At 40.9% G+C, this 25,327-nt stretch overlaps 1 protein-coding gene and 1 non-coding gene across 24 annotated transcripts in view; one reads left to right on the top strand and one right to left on the bottom strand.

Annotated features, from left to right (window-relative positions):
* The window catches only part of LOC115496031 (uncharacterized), a 29,573-nt gene extending 6,003 nt beyond the window's left edge, over positions 1-23,570 (bottom strand). The window contains exon 1 of the transcript XR_012056840.1: positions 207-23,570. This is a non-coding gene — a transcript (uncharacterized protein). The remainder of the gene's footprint in view (positions 1-206) is intronic.
* Positions 1-25,327, top strand: part of NCKAP5 (NCK associated protein 5) — a 414,162-nt gene that overhangs the window by 194,285 nt on the left and 194,550 nt on the right. The gene's annotated exons all lie outside the window — the stretch shown is intronic.

Here is a 25,327-nt window from a genome sequence, read left to right as displayed (position 1 = left end):
AGCGGATCCATCCATCCATCCATCCATCCATCCATCCATCCATCCATCCATCCATCCATCCATCCATCCATCCATCCATCCATCCATCCATCCATCCATCCATCCATCCATCCATCCATCCATCCATCCATCCATCCATCCATCCATCCATCCATCCATCCATCCATCCATCCATCCATCCATCCCTTCCTCTCTCCCTCCCTCACCTGCCCGCCGCGCCTCCTGCCCGCCCCGCCGCCGGCGCCGTCTCCTCCCCTTCCCCGGCGCCCCGCGCCCGCCCCGGCGGCGCCGCCGCTCCCCCGCCCGAGGCCGCGTTGCTGCGCGGAGCCGGGCGCGGCCCGCGGGCGGGGGGAGGCACCTGCCGCCGCATCCCGCCGCCGGCCCGGCCTCCTCCCCGCCCCGCCGCCGTGCCGCAGCCAGCGCCCGCAGGAGGCCGGTCCTGGAGCGGCGGGCTGGGACCGGCCCGGCCAGAGCCCGCACGGCCCCCTGCGTGCCCGGCCCCGCCGTGGGGCTCGGCCCGGAGAGAAGGGCAACCCGCTTTTCCCCTGCCTTTTCCTCCCTAATCCACGGGCAATGGGCCCGCGGGTCTCCATTCCAGCCCTGTTGCTTCAGAGGCAGGAGATTTTGTTCCCGGTCTGTGGTGGCTGGATGCAGACTGTCCCCATGGAAGAAGGCTGTTAGGTAGAGATCTTTCTGAAATGAGTTGAAGTACACAAAGCAGTAGGGTGTAAGGTAAACGCAGAGTGTTGAGTGACCCGCTGCTGGCCATGAGGCTTTTAGCTGTTGATTCTTTGGCTCTGGTTGGATGTTAGCTGCACTATCCATCTCCCGAGGTGAGGTTACCCAGGGAATGACAGAAATAAGGTGGAGTAAGTGTGAGTGGGCTTTCCAGCAGGAAAAATGCAGAGCCACATAAATACCATACTGTTGCAAACTATCTTGTGTGTTAACAATTCTTTTTCTCCATGTAACCGTATAGAGTCCCTTATTGAAATGGTTTTGTAAGTGTCCACTGCCCATCCCTTAAAACCAGATATTCCAGATGAACCCTCTGTTTATCATTAGGAAGCAAAGTTGTAACAAGGGAAATATCATGAAATAGAGAAGTGATTTACATTGGAGGGGCTGGCTGTATACATTACTGGATTGCAGATAAGCTATGTAAGTAAACAGAAGCACAGTGTTCTGTTACTGTGCATGACTATGGAGATATCATGGGACTCTTTTGCTAGTTAATAGCATAAGGCTTCGTGGGAACTGTTTGATCTGCAGGACTTTTGCTTGGCAGTAGTTTACTTAAGGTTATTACACTCTGTTTGGAGACTTGTATTTGCTGGCCATTATTGCATTCTTAGCTCCAGGCTTCCCAGAGTTGCAGGTTAGTAGGTCAATAAAAATTGCACTGAAATGCTGGAATGGGCAGTCTACAGTTTTAAATGTGGTTGGGGAATAACTAGGCAGTAATCAGAATGCTGAGGACTTTTTTTTTCCTGTGCATTTTTATGCTGGTCATTGGTGGTGAACCAAAAATAATTTTTTTTTTTTGCCATGAATGCCACAGATGCTTTTCTTGTTAAGAGAGGAAACAAATCATATAAGGTAAATACAGAATTCCCTTTCAGCATAAAGCTTGGTTGAATTTACCAGGACTTAGTTCCTTTTGCTAGTGAACATTGGGATTAATGCCACTGGCATTACATGAGGCTTGCCAGTAGCAAGAATAAAAATGTCATCGAGTTTCTGCTGCTATGGATTTACATGTTTCTTTTAGAACCTGAAATTTGCTGTGCTGTGGAGGGAAGCAGTATGGAAAAAGTACATTTGTGTTACAAATGCTCCAATAAAATTTTGAGCCATGCAGGTTACAGCTCTCTCCAGGCTGGCTGTGACCAGCTGGATTGCGAGGCTGAGCAGGGCTGTGCTGCCCTGGCTGAAGCTCTGCCTGTTCCCAGAGCAGCTGCAGCGTGTGCTGTAATCCCTATTCCCACCAATCCTTGGACCTGGAGCTTGCCTGTGTCGCTGGAGCAGTCCCACTCACGTCACAGCACGCAATTTACAGAGTTAAAGTGAGACATATGGTGTGTCCCCCCACCTCGGTGGTGTGCTCATCAGGGAGGATGGATTGGATGCTCAGTGCAGAGCTCTGATGGAAAAACAAAAAATAAAAAACGTTCACAGTGGTTTCAGCATCTCTCACGTACTTTCCTCTTTCACTGCACATCATGGACACGAAGATCATATACTTTAGCTCAGAAATATTGTATGTTATTGTATGTACTTTTTGGCTTTTTCAGTCTGGTCTCTTTTTTAGAGTATTTCCTAGGAAATTTATTCTCACTCCAGCTTTTTCTCATCTGCATTTTTGCAGTTTATTGCATGTAGGCACTTTTCTTGCTGAAGTATTAATATATGCTTTGTAGTACTTTGTGTCACCCTCTTTCTTTAGCAAAGAACTTCCCTTTCTGTAATAATTATTCATGGTTAGCTCTTCTTCTGTGCCATGTAGGGTTGGTTACAACTGTTGTAGAGTGTTATTGCTACACCACATTGTCTCCACCAGATAAATCCCTACATAGATAAGCCCAGCAGCAGCCAGGTGTTGTGCATAAATCCGCTTCTTACACTAATTAATTTTCCTTTTAAGACCCTGATTTTGCCACCAGTTAGACACCTGCTTAACCTTGGAGTTACAGCATTGGAATGGATATGCTACTCTGCATGCAAAGCTAAGTGTGTATGTTCCTGTTCACTTGTAGCTTGCAAAGAGGTGCTGTACAAAAAAAAACCAAACCAATCCCCTTTTGCTTTGCTCCAGTTCTCAGAAAGTGCAATTCAATAGCTGCTGTTAGTTTGGTGATTTAGCTAAAACATAATCCCATTGAGTGATGGAACTGACCTGGGACTGGTATTTTAGACACAGACCTGGTGTTACGGTGTTTCTTCTCTTGGCTGGTGTTTCCATGGATGTTTAAACCTTCTTTTTCCACCTGAAACTGCACCATGGGGAAGTTGAGACTATCAGAGCAGTAATGCAGAATTTCCACTGCTCAGAAAGGAGGGAATGAAAGGGCAATTTTAATAACATTTTTGTAAAAACATCAGCCAGAAGGTTGATGGTAGGATTTGTGTTTATGCTTCCATTCTGAAGAAGGTCTGGAGGGATTATTACAGCAGCAAAACTCTGTTTCTTGATTCTAGCTATTTGATATTTAGATCTCATATAATGGAAACTCCTAGGAATGATGAAAGAATTTATAGTATTAGGACATTAGATGATGGATACAGTCTCTAGCTGATGTGAATGGAATTTTAAAGAATATACATATAGTTTTGATGTATTCAAATGATTTAAACCTTAAGAGAAAATTATGCAGCAAGACTTATGTCAGAAATCCTCAAATTGTCTGTTTCTTTGAGAATTTATTTTTCTTCTGTACTTATCATTTGAAATGAAAATAGGAAGGTGGTTTTTTTCCTGTAGAGAGAATCTTTAAAGTGCAGAAATTAATGGCTCATAAAGGAGAATCAAGTACTTTTGCATCTTGCTGTGGTGTGTGCACTGATGTTTGGCATCTGAAACATAAATTATTCCTCAGAATAATCAGAATGAAAGCAATATCATGGAGGAAAAACCAATGTGTGGGGGAAAAATAAGTTTGATATATTACAGAAGCAAAGTTCACAACACTACTGTGTGCTGTGAAAGAACAAAAGGAAGTGTTCTTCTTTCCCCTGTCTCTCTTTATAGGATTTCTCTTAAATCCTTGTGGTTCCAAGTGTCTGAGCCAAGCATATACCAGTTGCTATCCATGTACATCTTTTTTCCACCTTCTAATAACTTCCCTTGCTTTGTGTATAAACCCCTCTAAAAAGGCTCTTGGCTCCTGATGGCCTGTGTTGTTCTAAATGGACAATGCAGCTGCTCTCTCATTATGTCCACTTGAATCCTCTCAGTTCTTCTCTGTGCCAAGGTTTTACCCATGCCCTTGATCTAAGCCACTACAGGAAGCCAGAATCCTTATCCCATTGTGTAGTTGATGATGATAAAGTAATTTGTTCCTGGGTATGGCACATTCTTATTCTGAGTGGGTTTTTTTATTCTGAAGATGAGCTATATGCTTTAAGCATTTCAAATTATAATTTCAGATTTCATTGCCATAGTAATTTCTGTGACAACAGACATTGATCTTTACAGATCTTTTCTTCCATTTCTTTCTCTTTCTCTCCCCTTCTTTGAATTGGCTGCCTGTGTACCTCTTCTCCATGCCCACTGTGTGTGTCTGCATTCCAGTGGATGTTCCTAGTGTCAGGCACAGGAGCCAGCTGGCATTTGTAAAATTATGAGCTCAGTGACTTACTGCACCCTGAAGGGCAGCAGTGTCCTGACTAAGAACACACCTGTGTGACATGTGGTCAGAGGGGAATGTAGGCCAAACCCAGTGCAATAAATGCATCTTTCTGTTGAGTTTGGGAGAAGACCAGAGCTGCCAGTGGAGCCACAGTAACCATGTGTTGTGTCCTGGCCTTCTTGGCATCTGCAATAAAGTGATTCCTGGTGGCTACCGAGCACGAGATTGAATTGCAGTCATTCCTGGTGGTGTTAATGGGAATCTGACGTGCCAACGTTCAAGCATATAAAAATATTTTTTCATGCAAATAGCACATGTAGTAGTAGAGAAGACTGCTGGGAATGCCTCTGGTATCTACACTCTAGATGGGTGTTTGTAGTTCATAACATAGGAACAATTTGCTCTAAGTTTTGCTTCAGGGCTCTCTCTCAAGTAACATTGGCTTTACTCCTACTGCTAGAGCTTCTATCCTGGAGATGAGTAAGTTATCCAGTCACCATTTTCAATGTTACCTAATGGAAATGAACAATTACAGTCTTGTTGTATGTGGCTATGGTTTGATTTTGATTTATTTTTTTAATGCTCAGTCTTGTTAAATAACTTCATTTACATTTGCTTTGGCACTGTGGTAGAGCCCAGACAAGGAACATTATCAACTGACATGGTGCAAATGAGTAAAAACTTGATTATTTGCTGCGATCCCTGGTGGGTCCAGGACCACACCTCCACTTCATCTCCCAGCTGGCCCAAGAGGTTGCACCAGCTGCTGGTGCTGGGCATGCAGCAAGGAGTCAGCTGCTGGAGACCTTGCATCTCTGTTATATCTGGGGTGCTCAGGGTGTTTTCCTGGAGCACAGCTGCAGGGGGAAATCAAGGCACGCTATCATGAATGGCAGGCCCAAGACCTTAAATGTCAACACACATCAAGTTTTCGCTGACATCACATTGAATTGGCAGTGAAAATGCACCTAATGGATTAAAATGTGATCACAAAGAATGTCTGTCTCCCAAACTTCACACTGTATGTATGAAACACAGCTCAGCCTTGTTGATGAGAGAGTTAGACTGCAGGGTACAAAGAAAAATGAGGAATTGTTAGTCAGAGAGTGAGAATAGATTTGTTTTGATGTCAGGGTTTCTGTTTATTCTCAAAGCCTGACATTCTCACTAGGCTGGATATCTGAAGAGCTGCTTCAAAACTGCTGAGCCTCCGTGGCTGGCACTGTGTCTTACAGGTCCCAGTGAGACTGGTGGGTGACAGGAGCCTACAAACGCTGATGTCCTGGGCTGCCTCTGCCCAAACTCCATATCTGAAAGCCAGGAAGTCCCAGCACATCCCAAGGTTTTCTGTTCTGGACTCCATGTAAAGCAGCTCCTGATTTGAGAGGAGGAGGGGCTTCACAGTTCCCTGATGAGGAGTTAGGAATTGGTTCCTGAGCCTGCAGCTCACAGAGGGTCAAACACCACTCCTGGTGATAGGAACACCACTTCCTTTTGATAGGAAAGACATGGAAGAAAGATGAGGATGAGTGGCAATGTAGTTGTTCAATGTTCAGAGAATGGAGTAAAATCAAGGATGGCTGTTGTTTTTAAGGTAGGAAAGACTGTAACAGGCCTGTATGGCAAGGAACTAGAGCCAGGGACAGCAGAAATCTAAGGAAAAGTAAGGAGACCAGGTGAGAGGAGGGACTGAGACATGAACACGATTTGGGCAGGTGAGGAGGAAGGAAATTATCTTCTTGAATTTTGATTTGCTTCCTCTTGGAAGAAAACAGTGAAGTTGTGTTCAGGCAGGCTTGCATGAATTAATCAAAGGCAGTAAATACTTAACTGCAAAGGGATATTCTATTAAGTTTGAAAAGCTGAGTTTGGAAGGTGTCAGAACTAAAGAATAAAAACAATGAAGTGGAACAACCTGTTCAGTCTTGAGATTTGTGATACAGGTGTTGTGAAGTGTGAAAGAAGGTGTGGAGAAAGATACTAAGATCTGCAACAGCATGCATTTCAGTGAGGGGTGAAACAAGCTGTAAAACTGTAGGAGAATAAGCCTGGCATTAACAGATGTTAGAAATCTTTCATTTTACTGGGACTTGTTTTCTAGGGTAGAGCGACTTGTCTCAAAGGAAGAATCAGATTTTTCATAACTACTTCAATATTTTTTTGTTAAAAGCCAATGCTCTTAACTTATTGGTGTAGTGTGCAGTGTTAAAGCAAATGGTGGCAGTGCTCCCTGATGGATTTACTTCCTACAGTAATGAAAACATGCTTTATTATTTATTGTGCATTTTCTTGTCTGATTCTGGGTTTTATGCAGGGGTGGAGGCTGGATAGTTTGGGATGTATCAATATGTGAGTTTATCTCTCCCTTGTCATGTAAAGGCTTTTCTAAGAGAGATATTTTTAGCAATACTTAGATAAATATTATTAGAGTCTGGATTAATCTCCTTAACGTCTTCACTCAGCAGTGCGTAGCTCTGATAGTCTTAAGGACGGTAGGCAAGACAAGGTTTTCAGTCATGGGTGTCTCTGATGGGATTAACACAGGAAAAGATTCAGGCTTTTGGCACACAAACCCTATTGTCCCTCCTTTCAGTTCTGTTAATCTCCTCTTTTCTGGTGGCAGCATGGGCCACGTATTTTTGACTCAGGTCCAAGTTAGCTGAACCATAACTTGGTTTGTTTAGTAGTAGCTGGATCAAACCAAGTGTGAGGCCAACCAGTAAATAGTTCTGGTCTGTTTTGCTGCAATTTTCTACTGATAAACCCATGTAAATGTAACAGGTGAATTAATGAGAGCTGTTGTTAGATCTAAAATATAACCCACAGTTCCAGCCAGGCATGGATTTATTGACGGCACTGTGGGGATCTAGGCATGGCATGATCCTCTTCCCTCCAGTTACCCTAATCAATACGTCAGATGCAGAGCTCCTACATGACAGGATGAAATCACAGCCCTACAGCTGGGTTTCTCTTCCCATTTGAAGCAGTAGTGAATTTCCCTCTGCCTGCAGAAAACTTCCCCCTTTTTGTTGTTGGGTTGTTTTTCTTTCTACAGTGTTATTACAAATTATCCCATCAGCAAGGTCTGGATAGGATGTGTGAAAGCTCCTTTTCCAAATGGTGAGACACTCAGTCAGTGAAATAGTTTGGATTAAGACTGCACTGAAGGTCTTAATTTATTTCTTTGACTTTCTAATAGGTAGTGTAAGTAAATAATATTTCTGAGAGGCTGCATCTGCTGCTTTACAGAGAAAGCTGCTCAACATGGCTAATTTAGTAAAAATAAGGAACAGGCATGTATTGTTATATCTGCCAAAAATACAGCTTAGACATCTTCTCTATAAGAGAAAAAACTCATCTGTGGAAAATCATACAGCACTTGCTGGATTGTTGGAGGTTGTGACTAAGGTTACAAGGAGACAGACCAGGGAGACTGGAAAATAATGTTTGGGTTTTCCCCAGGGCTGCCCCTGGGGAGTTGTGCCACCTCACGCAGTCAACCCCAAAGGGGAGGCTGTGCCACCCGAAAGAGGGACCTGCAGGGGTCAGAATTGGATCATTTGTTGTGAGCAAGAGAAAATGCAAGAGAAAACATGATCTTGACCTGCTTGTTATTTATGGTAATTCACATTGGTTTAAAAACTGAAAATCACCTACTTCAGTTTGGAGTGAGCTGGCCAGTGGAGTGGTTGGGTTAGAGGATCTTCAGCAGGCAGAATGGGGCTACAGCAGCCAAGCCTGCTGTGAATCCAGCCTGGGTCCAGCTCTTACAGGCAGATTCTGGTGAGCTGAGGAGGAGATGGGTCACAGCTCCTCAGTGGCAGCAGCAGGATGGGGATACAGACATGTGTGGATAATAGAGATTTCAATCTGTGACCTAAGTTGAATTTTAAAGTTGTCTAAATGTCCTGTACTTTATTTTTCAGTTATTTCCCGCCCATAGTCATATACTTTTTTGAATGAGACCATCATTGATTTGTGGCTGCTCAGAGGCTATCAGGGTTACCCAGTGCCTCAGCCACGCTCATGTTTGGTTTTGTGGTGTATGCCAAGGTCCCAAGGTTTCCAGTCAGATCCTTCAAGAGGTACCATTTCCACAGCCCCCAGCAGACCCAGCCAGTACAGTGTGGCACTGGGGAGAATTTGGCTCTTGACTGGACATAAACCTGCTCTGTTTAACTCTGCCCTTCCTGGGTAGTCTCCATAAGATTTGCTGGTGTCAGAGGAGGAGTTTTCCAAAGCAACTGGAGAAAGGTATCCACAGGGAGAGAAATTATCCACTAGAGAATGCCACGGAATCACAAAATGTTGTGGTTGAGTGAAATAAGCTCTGCAGTGGTGGAATTGTGTATATACTTGAGGTGTATGTATACTCCAGCTTTCCTCCTTATAAGTAAGTTTCTTATTGACTGAAAGCTTCCTACTTTTTGAGTACTATTCTGGATGGAAGACTTATTTCTTCAAAGGTTTGAGCCTCATCAATGACCTGTGACTACATTTCCCCAGGAACTCTTCTGTGGCTGGCAGTGAAAGTTGCCACATAGAATTGCAATAATGAACCTCTGGCTCCTTTGTGTCTTACCTTTTTAGGGAAAAATCTTTCATAATCTCTCAGCATTCATAAAAAATGATGATTTTGTCAGACTGTATTAAAAATCACAGCTTTTGTTCAGGCTAGTTATATGGGATAAAACCCTTCAGAAAGGAGAAGTTTCAGTTAGTGAAATGTGACAGTTAAATAACATTAGAGATTTCCTCTTCATCTGCAAGTATTTAACTGAGTATTTCTATCATAATAAGTAGTACAATATTTTCTGTTAGGAGATTGGATGGTTTTCACATGGATATTTTAGACAGCTGTCTATTCTTACATGTTTTTATGCAATTTTTGACAGGTTATCATAATAATTCTCAGTATGAGGATAGTTTATAAGGCTCTGTATTATCCAGATCTGTAATAGTGCTATAATATCAGCTTTGCTCCCAACATCAACCAATATTTTGCTGTGGCTAATGTGCAGCAACATCATAGATGTTGATAATTATGACTGGTGCCACTGACTAACCCTCTAAAAGTAGCATTTTGATTTTTTTTGTGCTGCAGTGGGATGGCAGCCAGTTGGCCTCTGAAGATAGTTTCCATAGCTACTGTCCTACAGAGAAAGAAAATGCTGCCACAGCATTTTTCCTTTGCACCTTTATAGTTTTTATGCAAGCTGTCAAGACAATTAATTTTCATCAGATGTATTGGTTATTAGCTGTTGAATGCAGGGGGGCATGGGTTAGTACAGATGATGAAAAAGAGTGTCGAACTAAGTAAAACATCAAGAGATTTCTTTATGTACACAATATGAATGCATTTCAGATTTACAAAATCCCATTACTGCAGCATCTGATACGCCAAAATGCAATCTATGCTCAAATGACAAGGTCCTGAGACTGCTCAACTTTATTTCTGAGAATAAGCAAGCCTGGCACTGACTTCCACTGTTGTTTGTTGTTGGATGTTATGATCTAGATTTTTAATTCCTTTTCAAAATGAAATGAAAATCAAAATCCTTGCCTCTCAGGAAAGCTCTCAATCTTTGCCTAGTTTAAAATAATGTTACATGCTTCTGTGCATAGAATAGCATAAAAAAGGAAGTAAATAATAGAGCAGTATGGTGTGTAACGGTGAGCATTGAGTATGAGATTACTTCTTGTGCTTGGCATGGGTAATGTCTTCATTTCTTTCTGCAGTGAGGCTCAAGGCTTGTTGTTTCAAAGTTGGGGTGGTTCTGGGAGTCATTAAATGTGGTTCTATTACCACCTCCAACTGCACATTTCCTGTAGAGTGCTGAGGTAGAAATAAGTATTTGAGTACTCAGATTGTAGCATTTGAGCAATTTGTGAAAATTTATGCCACCTTTTTTCATTTTGTATAAAATAACAGGAGGGGCTCAGTCAACTCTCCGCAATTACTGATCCTACTGCTTTTACCTCTTCAGAGATTGTAATGTTGGCTCTCCCCAGGTTTGTCCTCTTCTGTGATGTCCAGGGACATTACAGATGTTTCTGAATGGCTCTGACCATAATCATTGACTTTAATATCAAACCAAGTTTGCTTAGGAGGGCCAGCACCAAAACACGTGTGTTAGAGCTGGTGAGAACTCGTTGACTTCAGCAGTGTTAACATCCTAGTGAAAAGCTGAGTGCTTTGTGGGAGTACAGGAGAGGATGTGGAGGGAATTATAAAATGTATAGAGAGGATGAGCATTGAGGGGTACAGTTAATAAATAAGTTAAAGCATGGCTCTGGCCTTCAGTGGGACTGTTTGGCCAGGAAATTCCTGGGAAAATCCTCTGACCGTTGAGAAAGGAGCAGGTTTAATACCTAAATGAAAAAGTCCAGCCAGAGTGTGACAGTGGCTGGAGGTCTCTACTGAAGAGATCAACAGGCTAAAAGTCTGGAGAGTCACAGAGAATTTTGCTTTGTGGCAGGGACACAGGATAGGGTTTTATTCCCCTCCCTTTGCAGCAGATCTCTCCCTGTGTGGTTTTTGGCTGGCCAGCTGGGCCCTGGCAGAGGGATGTGTGCCCTCCAGGATGGCAGGAGGCCATGGAGCAGAGGGTCTGTCATTAAAAGCCCATCTGGGGGATTGTGGCCAGCCCTGGAGGAATGTCCCACAGGTCCTGCTGAGCCACTGGGACTTCCAGCAGGTGCCTGAGTTGTCCTGCTGGCCCAGGGACTGGGGCTGAGCCTCTGGCTTGCCAAGGGCTGGAGAGCTCCAGCCTGAAGTAATTTCTAAACCCTGCTGATCTCCAGCTCCAGTTATCCCTCCCCATCATTGTCCTGCCCTTAGAAATCCAGGCTGCTTGTTTGTCTGGGGTAACTCAGCTGATTAAATGCAAGTCAGTGGAGATGGGCTGACTGAAACCAGCCATCTGGCTGCCTGTTTAAAGTGTTAAATTACTGCTTGGTATGATGGGCATAATTTTCTAGTGGTCTTAAATACTCTTCTTCATTAATACTCTTGAATGTCAGTACTTGTCTGCACTGAGAAACATTTTCCTCACAGAAGAAAAGCTGATTGGTATTGTTGCAGGTAATGCTCCAAAAATATTGCTGCTTTTAAAGAAAGTGTGTCTTTGGGAAACCGTGTAGACTATAATCTGTGTATAGGGGAAAAGAGAAATTATTCCCCACCTATCTAGAAAATAAATTGTTTTCTCTATCTGTCACTTGCAACTCTGAGAAACTGGAAGCTCAGGATTTTTAAACACAGCCATAGTTTTTATAGGTGCATGCAGAAGCGCTGTCTATATGGAGGTACAGTTTTTCATAATGGTTTCACAAGACAGAGCTGGGGGAAAGCAGTATCAAAAATACCTGTTGATAGACCTCATATACTTTGAGAGTTTATCCTTTTCTGTCCTTTCCTTATCTTTATCTGAGACTGGGAAAAAAAGCAGCAGTATGCTAACTAAAATAATTTTGAATTTAGCATGTGGCTTTATTGCCATCTAACACACTGGGATGTTGTGTTGATGCCAAGAGTTTTGCAGACAGAGGCCAGGGAAGAGCTGCTGATGTTGGCTTTACCTTTGTAAGGAAAAGGCTTTGGCTAAGGGCAAGGCAACACCTCTGTGTCTGGGTCATGCCTTCTCACCAAAAATGTTTGATGAAGGGATGAATATGTGGCTATTTTGTGCAAAAAAAAAAAGAAACAAAACCTAGCATTTCATTTCCGTGTGAAATTAGGTGATAACAGCTTTCAGTGTCAGCTGTGAAAACTCTTTTTGTGGGATGTGCAGTAATGAGCAGGTATAATAGGGAATGATATGCAACCTAAAAACATATGGGCTTTTTCTGCTTCACTAAAAAAATCCTTAACTTGTCTTCTAGATAACCTCCAAATGGCAGATGAAACTAATTAAGACAATATCTTGTTAAGGAAAATATGTCAACATGGAAGTGTCTTAGCATATCAAAGTCTGCTGGTTCTTGAAGCCTGGTGAAAAAGGAGAAAGCAATTCTATTTTGCTTTGGGGACTTTTGGGGAGGAAAGTGATCCCAAACATCTCTTAGATATTGATCCCCTGAGTTCAGAGCAGCTCTGACCGCCTGTATAACAACTTAGATCATTAGTGACATATATTCTGTATGGATAAGTGCTTTCAGCTCTTTATGCACTCTTGGAAATCACTGTGCAATTTTGCTAATGAACCCAGGGAATGGAGGAGTTTGCTCCTGTTGGTTTTCTCTTAAGACAATTGCTGGTTTTTGGGGGTGGATGTTAAAGTAGGTGCTTGTTGCAGCCTCATTCTGATACTTCTATTATTAAAATAAGGTAAAGAAATTAAGGTAAGCTTAGGTTTAAGCAGAAAAACCTCAAGGTATCGATGTATGAATTTTCTCTCGGTTGTTTTGATCTTATGTACTACAGACGTGGCCATGATGAGGGAGATTTACCTACAAAATTAATTACCTGTTTTATATATGTCTGTTTTAATTCCTACTCTAATAACCTGGATACTTAAAGTGCTGTTCTACTTTATGATCTATAATATCAAAGAAATTTAAAATCAAGATTAGGGTCACTTACTTAATTGGAAAATGCTCTTTATTGGATTTATTTTCTTGTTACAGCTTTTGACTGTAGGATTAAATTCTGAAATAATCAATACCTTGATTTGAAATGGAGCTTTTCCTGATTTTGTAAATGAAGTAATCCTTGTGGTGATGCTTTGTGAGCATTGTGTGATTTTTATTTTGCTTTCTGCCAAAGGTGATGTAGCTGGCTGTGGTGATGACTGTAATAAGTTATTTCAGAGCACAGTTCATTACCCAGATACAATGCATCTGCTGTGGAAAAAGGCAAAGAGCTTTATTCAAACATCAAATGATTTCAAAACATGCTTTTTTTTTTGCTGAAACTGGAGAAATGTGGAATTGCCTAAGTGTCTGGTTGACATTTGAACTGCTGAAAGCATTTCCATTTTAATACTTCAGACAGTTAGTATTTCTTAATATACATTTAATATGTTTGGAAATGCCTGAACACTAACACATCTTAATCCTTATTCACCCGTATCTTTTAAATTACTTGTTTTGTTTGCTGTAAGTTGAACTTCCATTGAAGTTGATGCTATTTGAGTTCTGAGAAGTTGGCCTCATTCACAGAGCAGAGCTGGCTGCTGTCTTTGGGGAAAATGATTTAAAATGCCCCAAGAGGGTTTCGTTTGTCTGGGGTTTCTTGAAAGTGTTTGCTTCCCTGATTCAGGTTCTAAACAGAAAGTCTTTTTTTTTAGATTGTGTTTACTTGTAAAAGAATGACAGTACACTCTTTTGTAATAGCATTTCAGTCACGTCACAAATAACTGAAAAAGTTTTAAGTAACAGTTCTGGCCCAGCTTTGTTGAGCTACTAGCTGGAAGGACAGACAGTACTGAGCTTTCACCTGATAAGTTTTTGTCATTTAATATTCAGAGAGAAAGGCTTGAGATGTACTGAGGCAAATTCAGGGTATCACATGTTGAGCTTTCTAACTGAGCTCAGTAAAACAACTTGAACAACGCAAGTGGATCTTTGTGCCTGTTGTGCCTGTTGCTATTCAGTCTTCACTGTTTCATTCCTAGTTGTGATTTGACAGCATGTGTATTTAAACACCTTCATAAATACAAGAATACTGCCATTGCCCCACTGATATGTCTGGATTTCATTTTCAATGTTATTAAGTGTTACACTGGTATATTATGTGGTAAAACTGTCATTGATAACTTAGTTTCTCCATCTCTACTTGAACATGTTGGAAAGCATTTTGCATATATTGCCATATGCCGCTTCCATTATTTAAAGTGACAGCTGTAATTTCTCTGTTGGAATTGGGCTGTGTGCAGGGCTGTGTGCTCAGTACAAACACTGCTCTTTGAGGAGCGCTCTCAGGCTGGGCTGAGCTCCCTGTAGAGCCAGTCCTTTCAAAAGCAAAGCTTTTCTTCTCCTCTTCTGGGTCTACTGAGACAGCAAAGCTTGGGTTTGAGGTTTCAGTTAATCATCTAATTTGTCAAAACACTAATCAGCCAGAGGCCGCTGCCTTCGACTTTATCTAGTCTTCTTTTATAGAAAGAATGGTAGAAGAAACAATTATATCATTAGCATGGAACTGATTTTATTGCCATAAGGCTGCATGAATATGAATTTGTGTGTTGGGTTACTGAAGGATACTTCAAAGTGATTTTCAGCATACTGCTTGTTTTCTTTCTGGCATGGTGAGATGTGGTGTCGAGAACATTATTTTGTTTAAGGCACAGTGAAACACGTTCCTTAGTCTGGGGGAGGACAGTGGGAAGTCCAGCAGTTTATAACTTTTTCCAGGGAAGTTTTATTACAGCATCACTTTAAATTTAAAAAAAAAAAAAATATTCTTCTTATTAGCTTTCATCTGTTTTTCTCTTCACAAAACTGTAGCTTATCCAAGTCCTCAGAAATTTATACATAAGTCTGAATTTCTTTCTCTTTTGAAAACTTTGCATTCAATAAACAGGATTACATTCCTGAAGCTGAAAACTAAGTGGCAATTATTGCCTCCAGGTAAATCTTTAATATGTTTGATGTAGACATTTAAGAAACGCTCTCAGAAAATAATTATTTCATCTGTCACTTGCTGAGAATCCTATTGGAAGTCACCTGCAGGGGCTGTATCAAAAGTGCTATATCCAAAAGTGTAATCTCTCTGTTCAGATTATTTGATTTTCTGTATAATGATGTGAGAAGAAATTCTCTTGTATCTCAGGTGGGTTGGTAGAGGACAGCAGCAACTAGAAACACTGCTCCAGGGGTCTGATCTGAGTTTCAGCTCCTTTGGCCTTGAAATGTAGACAGTTCCCAGCAGAAACTTGTCCCCTGACTGAGTATACCAGAAGAGTATTCTTGAGGGTGCAAAATGAGATTACAATAAAAAAACAAAAAGAAAACAATAAATAAAGAAAATTACTCTTCCTGACCAGGTTTGATCCCTTTTTGTATTTTCTCTGTGAGTGGAAGGTCATTGGAGATTTGTTAGTGATTTATATCAAAACATGTAAGTATTGAACAACTGTGAAAACACACAAAAAAAAAAAATGTCAAGAGAAAAAGTTTTGAGCAAAGTGAGCACTGCATAAAAATCACTTTGGTCTTGTTTCTTATCTACATGGTTTTTACAAGGTATTTCAGAGTTCAGTTAGAACAGGACATGAGTGACATCCAAAAGGTTATAGAGTTTACAATAAATATAGCTTAGAGAGAAAAAAGACATAGCAAGTGCGGCCTGTTAGGAAAACCGTAAGTCCTCATGCTGTGGGCTTTCTGCATGGATAGAAATACATCACACTGTGTAACACCTTCCTTTAAAAATAGATTACAAAGGATACCAGGAATTGTTGTGATGATCTGGGAACAAAGGCATGGAAAACAGAGGTAATAGGTCAAGCAGTAATGAAGCAAAATCAGGTATCTTCTTTGAACTGTAGCAACAGAAGTGAAAAGCTTTGTAGAGAGCAGGGAGGAAAATCTTTCCGAGCATTCTCACAAACAAATGAGAACTGGGTGTATCTCTTGGGCAGAGCAAAGGAAAGCTAGTTATGAAGAAAGCAGTGGGATCTACAAGTTTGGTTGAACTTAGTATCCAACACAATGAATTTGGGGTTTGTGCCTTACACCCATTTTCTTTTAGTGTTGGGTTTCATCTTTTTTTTTTTTTTTTTTTGGTGTAAAAATGTATTTCTGCCTTTTTATTTCCTTAAATGTACAAGAGGTGGCTTAGGGGTGTGTTTCTGGGATCTCTGGTTTACAGACCTGGTTGAATATAGTCTTCATCACTCTTTAAGAATTTGTTGATTTTTTTAAAGATGGTAATTTACTACCAGGATGTGGAATCAGTACTTTGCATGAATGTTACCCACAGAATGTAATAGTAATTTGGATTAGGACTAAACAAATGCTTTCTGGCTCTAGTAAAAGGTTTATGTGGAAGGAAAAGGCGCAGTGAGAAGTCACAGTAGTGTACTGACATTTCTTGCTGTTAGTTTGTGTCTGGTTATGAAAAAATGTTTCCATGATTTTCAGCTTTACGTGAAACAAGACTTCATTTTCATAGAGGACAAACATATAAATTTCAGCTAACACCCTCTTGGACAGCCTCAGGGGATAAGATGGAAGGAGTGAGAATTCTTCCATGCTTTGATGCATTGGTTGGGGAAGTTACACTCCTGTTAAGTGTGATGCATTTTGTGTTAATAAACAAAAGATCATTAACTGAAGACTGAAGTGCTGCCAATCCTGAATCTTTCATGAGCAATAAATTCTCATTAAAAACCCCTTAGGGAAATGCATGTCCTTTCAAAAGAATTTCCACAGCACATCATCTCCATGTGACAAATCTCCAGAGAAAAAATTTATATGAGGAAAAGTGATTGGGAGAATTTGTTAGTTCAACTTCCAAGTCCTTTGCAAAAAGAAAACCTTGTTTGCTTGTTTCTTCCTTTGTTTTTAATTTTCCAAGGTCGTCTTGTATCCAGGCTCAGTCAAAAAAAAAATTGACTTCTGCTAGAAATGGCTGAAGGGGTTTGGGTCACAAACCGAAGAGTTCATCATCTAGCAGGAGATAGATATCTTCTGGATTCCAAATAGTTACTTAAGAAAAAAGCCCCAAAACATAAGTAAACCATAGAATAAAAATGATAAAAATCTGTATGCTGTAAGAATCTGATACTGCAAACTATCCATAATGCCCCAACCAGAAACACAAGAACTGAGACTCTATCTAGTCTAGAGAAAGGCTTGACCCAGATTAAAACTGAACAGCAGGCAGAGAGAGGAGAATTTACACACTGGCAAGCTGGGAGACACTGCTAAGAGCAGTGGCACTGAGGAGGAACAGCTTTGCTTGCCCTAACAGGAATTCTGTGCATGACCTGCAGCTGTAGGCTGGCTTGAAATCTGGAGTAGAGCAGAGGTGCTGAACAATGTGCTCAGGGCAGGCAAGATGGGAGAGGCGCCCTTACACAGGGTGGTTCCTCTCTGATCCTTGCTCTGTTTCTTCTTTCTTGAATATCCATTAAAAAATAATCTTTTGATAGCTCTATAGGCAGAGCTTCTCCAATCACATCTCTGCTGTTGTTTTCAGTGTCACCAAGAAATAAAAATCTGACTTGTCTAGAAGCAACATCTGCTTCAGCAGCATCTTCCTTGTGTTGGTGGCAGATGTGTCACCAGGCCCATGTCAGCTCTACTGAGCAGCTCAATGTCACCAGCTTTGGTGCATCCAAAGAGAGCAGGTGTTTTTGGGGATTAGGACAAAAAAAAGCATCTTGTGGGCGTGTGAAATGAAGAGTGGCAGTTTGTGTGTGTTGGGAATAAGAGGGATTAAAAGGTGGTGACTTACACTGTTGTCTCTGTCCATGGGCCAGACTTTCATGTAGCAATGACCCTGTGCCTCTTTCTTAACCCACTCTGAACTCAACTGCACTATCAGGCTAAAATGAGAAGTTTTGAACAACCTGTATGGTTTTATCATCCTGCTTAAAGAACTGGAGCTCCTGGACCATATACTGCTGAGGGAGGATCAGGTGAATTAGTCATGTACCAGGGGGACAATTTGCTTTTCACACTCACCTGTACTGAAGAAAGTCACGAGAATAATGTGGTGGCTCTGAGGGTGCCAGCAAAATGCAGAAGAACACAGCAACCTGTTCTAATTAGAAAAGTGCAAGCTGTAGGCCTTGTGCTGTGAAAGGACTCACAGGAAGAAATGTGGTACCATTTAAGGGGTTTGATTAAACATGCTTTCATTAGCGTAAAGTATTTTTTAAAAGTAGCACCTGAGAAAAAGAGCAAGCATTCTTTTCCCCTTAGAAAAGAATGGGGATCTCTGTGCAACAGCTGCCTATATTGTGATGTAAAGTTTCCTTTTGCTGAATTAATATTCCATACTGACTTTTAATAGTCCTTTCCTTCTTTTTTTCCTTTTTGAATGCTGAGGTTTTCAGTGATGATAATTCTTTGAGAACTTGGCAGATTGCCTGATTGTACAAGTTCCCACTGTATGTTTCTTGGATTTCAACTTAATGGCAGAAATAATACAGCATTAGATATAAATATTACTATTTATGTAGCATTAAAATTGATAAATCAGTCGCTTATGTAACAAAATTGCAAACTATAGCAGTGTGAATTAGTCAAATTGCTTCTGCTCTATATTTTAAGGTGTGTATTTCAGAACAGAAACAATCAGGTTTATAGTTAATGTACCACTTTTAGTAATAACAAATTTTGTGTGATGGATCCAGTGCCCATTTATTTTTAGCAGTGAGTTTTAGTAGTTTTGCTGGGATGTACTGAATCAAAAGGTTTAAACAGGGAGCAAATCTGCACAGAATTTGGCCCTGCTAAAACCTTAACTTTGCTTTCTGGTAAATGTAAGGTTTGCATAATGCATGGACTGTTTAATTTATAATGTGAAAACTTGTACTTTACATGTATTTCAGAGCTCAGTATTCTGGTGCTGTTTACTTGGTGTTTCTTGGCACTTGGGTTTTGATGTTTCATACTTGAAGAGATTGCATTCAAGTTGATAGCCAGGTGTAACTCCCCTGCCTGCTGCAATTTCTGTGTTTGGGCTGTTTATTAAAAGAAGTCTGTATCTCTCACTACTCTCTGCAGTCTCTAGAGATGGTTAAAAAATGTGGGGTTTTTCCTCCATTTTTGTCTTTCTAGAAAAACTCATTTTCGTCGTTGGTCTGGAATCTCAGACCAAAAGAAAGGCTTCAGAGGAATATATCTGAAAAAAGAATTGCAGTTGAATGCATAATCTTATGAATAATGGTCACAAAGTGAGATGTTCCAGGAGATTTGTAAAATGATTGTTTGGTCTAATTCATAATTATCTCAATGATTTGGCATTGAATCACACAGACATTAATCTTTTATCCTTCAACTGAATATGTGCATAATGAGGGGGAAAAAAAATCACTTTTTTTCCGATTTTATTCTTAGTCAAGAAACTGCATTGATTGTGATGGTTGATAACCACCCCCATGTCTTGCTTGGTGGCTCTATTTCTTATCATTCTAATTATTTTGCAGTAACTAATGAAAGTTATTTATAGAGCTTTTGCTCTTCACTTGATGATTTTTCTGCAGCAGCAAAGTTAAAAACCATTTCAATGTTCAAAAGAAAAAAAACCCAAAATTTTAGACTTTGCGTCTAGACCTCCTTAACTATGGCTTTTTTGCATAAATAGGTACAAAATTTAAAAGGTGGGCAGTATTGTGGAATCAGTGCTAACAATGGAAGAAGACACTCCAACATTAATAAATAGATAAATAGATATATTTATAGATAAATAGATATATGTTAAATATTGTCTGAAATGCCAACGAATCATTAAAATTTGCTGCCTTGCACTCATAATTTCAGTGCTGAAAAAAAAAAAAAAATCAATGAAATAATAAAAATTGCCAGTGTGAGAGAGGATGCTTGTGTTCAAAATGCATTGCTGCCCATTCCCATGTACATGCTCACCGGAGGGGAATTTCCCTGCTCAGGTGCCCTAAGAGGAATTTGTCATGGAAACAATTCGGGGATAACCTGCCATGGACTCCTGATAACCTTTCCCTTCTAATTTCTTTGCCATAACTGTCCCACGTTTTAGCCAAAGACAATGTTTTTGCTTTTATAACAAAGGCTCTGCCCTCATGATGTTCCTCTCTTTGCCTCCTCCTTTCTGACCTCTTCTCCCGCGATTTCCTCCATGGCATTTCTTTTGTATTTGGTGTCTTGTTTGGATGCTTCTGGAAAGTAACTAGATTGTTGTCTTTGAACTTCTTCAGATTAATGTACATGAAAATCCACTGGAAATTGGTGAGGAACCCATGAGGATTGCTGATCCTTATTTTAGATTATAGTTATAATTTTCTTTTTCCTTGCTGTTAGTGTCACCCAAAGAAAATACGATTTAAGTAAGTTACTACCTGTTTCACTTGTCCTGATTTGGCAGAATCATGTATAATAGAAGAGAAATTTAATGTAAATTGTATTTTCTGTAGGCTTATCTTTTATTACCAATAAGTTAGCAGTGAATAGGAGCTGCTCCTTGCTGGTGGCTTACCCTATCTTTCCTGCTTCTGCCTGACAGCATTAGTACTTGCATTATTGTAACACCAGTCCTTGCAATTATTGTAAAAGCAGTTAAATGAAGCCTGTACTTCGCTCAGCTTTAAATTTGCAATGAATATCTTTTTGTTGGGGATGACTCCTTTATTGGCAGACCTGGCTAAGGCACGGAGGCTCTGGAGCCCAGTTCCACAATGCTGTGACATTTAGGGAGCAGCGTGGCTGTAGGTGACGGTCGGGGGAAGGAGCCTTGCTGAGCGCCTCACCCGCAGTCGGAGCTGAAAGAGGCGCAGGAATTCACTGCAGCCATCCCACCCTCGGCTCTTCCCCTGTCAGATCTCATCCATCCCATGGGGTCACGCCTGGTCAGCACTCAGATGGGAAACCTCCTTGGAAAACCAAGAGAAACCAGGCACAAACTGTGTCTTTCTGCACAAAGTAGCACCCTGCCCCTGGGTCAGTTGTTAGCACTGTGCTGTGTTTAATCCGTGTTTGATGGGGTTTAGTTGTGGTTTTTTTCTGGTTCATTGGAAAAACAATGCTGTGGCTACAAATAGTGATACAGGGGGGAAAAGTTAAGGAGAAGTAATTTTGATAGGTAGTAGGCAAGGAGTGGTTCCAAGGAACAAGGAGATTTCGGAGGCCTTGCAAATTCAGGTTCTGAGTCTCTGTCAATCTTCTGTTTGCTTTTTATCCATGAGAACAAAGTATTTATTAACCTTGTGAATCTCACAGCAATAGTGTAGAGTGGAACTGGGATTTCACTGCTCCAAAACAGCTTCCAGAAGGCATGGAAGGCCTCGCTGGACAGGACTCACATGGAAGGACTCACATGGAAGGACTCACAGTGGCTTGGCCACTGTGCTTGGCCACAGTCACCAACAATAAAACAAATGTTCATTGTATTTTCAAAACTTGACATTGACAATGGTGATTTTATGGCTTTTCAAATAGTGAAAGTTATAAGATGACAGGGAAGGGTGGGCTTCACTTTGTGGTACAGGACTGATCGCTTCTAATGAAATTGCTTGAGTGAAAAATTCCAAGACAGGATGAAACGTGAAGGAAACACATTCCTGTTCTTGAATAAAAAAAGGTGGATAAAGAAACAAATTTGTAAGTTGGGAGCTTCATACCTATTGAATTTTGTTGTGCAGAGGAACAGGAAAAGTTTGAAAAATAGGAAAAGTTTGAAATCTTTGTCAATGTTGACACTTGTCAAAAATGTAAGAGCTGTCAATGCGTTCTGCAAGGCTGTGGGGCTGATCAGGACAGGAAAGAACAGTGTCAGGGTGGATGGTGCCCTTCTCCAGGGGATCATGGGGCTTAAGGTTTGCTGAAGTATTAACTTTTTCAGATGATGTTCCTAAGATATTTTCGTTCTTTTTGAGACTTGACTGTGTTCTTCATTAAAGATAAAATTACGTTTCATCATTTAAACAGTACTTAATTACTATTTACCACTGAAAATACATCCTGGTTCTGTACAGACCATTTGCCAAGACCTAAACATATATCCACTTGCCAAGACCTAAGCAGGTCTTGGCAACTGGATATATTTCAGCACAATTTTACTTTATTCAGAAGCTAATTTAAGTAATATCTTTCTTGCTTAGATGGAGATGCAAAGCCCTATATCTGGCAGTTTCTGAATCTGAAGTTTCCAAATAAAAATGAAGATCAATGTTTGGGAAGCTGAAGTAGACTGCTGGAGTTTTTGGGTTTATCGCATCAATGTACAGTAGCAATACAAAAAGAACAACTGAGAAAAATTGAGCCTTTCATGGACCCAGTGTAGCTTTTATTGTGGCACTTGATCTGAGGAGCTGTGTTACCACATCAGGAAGAGCATCAGCATTTGTTCAGAGCTAGGGGTTTGTGCCTGAACTGACTTCCCTGCCTCGGTCCTGGCGGATGGGGAGAAGCTGGAGCAGTGCAGCTCTGTGGTGGAGCCCTGAGCTGTTCCTGTCACCTGATATAGAGTTCCTTTTGTCTGGCATTGGGTGACTCCAGCCTGGTGGGAAAGGAGAGTGAAGGAGAGATTTTAGTGTAAGGAGAGTTTCCAATATGCAGAATTATTTAGCACGTTTGTGTTTTTCTTGGACTAAATGGGCTTTCCTCAAACTGCTGTTTTTTAGAACAAGCTACTGCAATATCTACCCGTGATACTGACTTTTGAAATGTATCTTTCTTCCACGCACACACTGGCTACTTTTGTGCTTGGTTCCATCTGGAAAGGATATAATTAAATCCTTGTTTGGCTTCTTTAATTATTTCTTTGCAAAGTTTTTGGCTGGGAATTTTGCCACTTACAATACAAATATTCAAAGCTTAGAGCATAAACTGTGCTTTCAAAAAGCATTTTTGTAAACCTTTTGTCATTTGGAGGCTTTTCAAAAGAGAACATGAGACCTCCTCAATGAACATGTTTTAATTTTTTAAATCCCCAGAGAAGATTTTGTTTCCTTGCAGGTTGGCTGTAGTTGCTAATTAACTTTGTTAATTAAACATGCTATAGGGATGAAACATGCTTGATTAAAAATAAATAAAACCATATAGCAACAAAGTGATGCTACTGTTTTTTCCTATTTAAAAGCTAAGATTAAAAAATGAGATTAACTTTGAAGCTGCATGTCAAATGTTCTTTGCATTTGAAATATCTGAAAGGCTAAAGCAGCTAAAATCTTGTGGTTTTTGAACTCAATCATAGTAAAATGCATATTCAGTCCTAACACCATGTTAAAAATGGGGGCTGAGTAGTCACTGAAGGTGCTGCCTGAATCAGAACTGACTGAGATGGTGGATAATAACCTGAGGGTTTATTTGGTCATCCTTAGACATGAAGGTCCTTGTTTTTTTCCTGTCATCTATCTCATATGGAAACTTCCAACACTGCAAATTAGTTTTAAATGCTGTTGGCCGAGCACATTCCTTGCCTCGCACACCGGCGTGTTTGTGTGGAGGTGGTGGGAAGTGGCTCACCATGGGCCAAGTGCATCCCTGACAAAGCTCCTGGAACAGGCTCAGGGATGCCTGTGGTCCACAGGCACGCTGAGCTTCTGCCACACGTCCTGCCCAGAGGAGGGAAACCATCTGTGGGTCCAGAGCTCCTTCACCTGGGGAATGCAGGTGGGAGGGAGGAAGCAGGAGCACAAAGATTGTTTGCCTCAAGGCTGACTATTTGTTGGAAAAGTTGTACTCTTCTGTACCCACTATGGCACTTTTTCCCCTCTCCTACATAATAGTCAGGTTTCTTTTTCATTTTCTGCTATTAAAAAGTTGTTCTGTTCCTAACAGTAGCAATGCTATAAACCAAGTTAGAGAATGCCAGACTTTGCTGTCCTTCACTGGGAAAATTGCTATGAAAACCCTTTGGGAATGTCAGCCAGGATCCTCACCCAGACAGGGCAGACCTGGCATTGATGGAGGAGCCTCCTTTGTGAATGGACCTTGAGTGAAATTTAGTCTCATAAAATTCTAGAAATGTGTAAGTGATTCCATGCTGGAGATAACATCGAGTGAGGGAAGTAGGAGTATTCCTGATGTAGGAGACATAGCTAAATAAATCTCTCCAGACCACGGGCAGGAAGTGTATGGAGAAGTGGTTTGTGGGGGGGTTTGTTTATTGTCCCCCCACCCCCTGCATATTTTCTCATAAAATATCTTTAGACATTTGTTTTGCAATTAAAAGGTCAAAACCTCCTCAAAGGGAATAATTGCTTTTTCCACTAGAACATATTAGGGCACTGAAGCAATGCAAAAATGCAAGGGGCTATTTCCAGCAGATGAACTAAATCCTAAAAATAGGATTAGCCAGTTTTATAATTTGCCTATGATAGTATCTGAGCAAGGAAGGGGGGAAAAGTGTCTTTTGAAAGATGAGTTTAGGACACCTGTATTAAGGCTCTCGATACTGGACTAATGCCACTTCTCAATTTTTCATAATTTTTCACATGTGCCAAAGAAGGTGGAAAGCAAAAACATAATTTCTACAGGGCTGTGGCTGTATCATCTTCAGCTTGTCCTGGTATTCAGTGGTTTCAGCATCATCCCTGTTTACAGATCAGGGCTTTGGCAATGCTTGGTGCTAATCTGGTACCCACGATGGTTGGCTGCGTGGGGAATGCTGAGGGGTGCAGCAAGCACATGGGGTGCTCAGTGACCAGCACAGAGACTCAGCTTAAACACCACATCTCCTGCTGGAATGGAGAGGGGGGCCTGGAGCAGTGACCCACACCGAGCTGGGCCTGAGTGACAGGAGCACTGTCATTCCACAGGAATTAGGCAGGCACGTGCAGATTTTCCTCATCAGGAATGGTTCCTGAGAATTTAAAGGCTACTTTTTTTTCTGCAAGTTTGAGAATGAAATACCATAGAGCAGTTAGTTTTCCATGCTGGATGAGAGTGACCCAGTCAATGGTAGGAGCGTTTTCAGAGCCTGGGTCCTACTTCTGCCCTGGCTTGGCACCTTTGCGGGTTTTTGGGGAATGGAGTTTCCCCAGGCCATACAATGGGAAATTATCTTTCCTTTTCTATGTATGCTAATCACTACTTTTCATTTCTTTCTTACAACTTTTCAGTGTATTTGAAAATGTGTTGTGGTTGCCAAATCCTTAATTAAACAAATTACTTATTAGTTGAGTTGAGCCAAACATTTGTATAAGGATCTTATATGAAAAAATGCTAATTAAAAAAATCTAATAATTCAGCAGTTGCAAAATGCATCACAGTGTATTTATATATAGAATAGATGTTTTAAATTTCAATTGTATGCATATATTTATTGATGGTGCAACAGCCTTCTGGCATTTGTTAATATGGTGCAGAATAAAGCTGATGTGCAGGGC

The sequence above is a fragment of the Taeniopygia guttata genome, chromosome 7 (assembly GCF_048771995.1).
Source record: "Taeniopygia guttata chromosome 7, bTaeGut7.mat, whole genome shotgun sequence".
In the NCBI taxonomy this organism is placed as follows: Eukaryota; Metazoa; Chordata; class Aves; order Passeriformes; family Estrildidae; genus Taeniopygia; species Taeniopygia guttata.
Note: the sequence above shows the minus strand (reverse complement) of the source record. Positions and strands in the feature narration are given on the sequence as shown.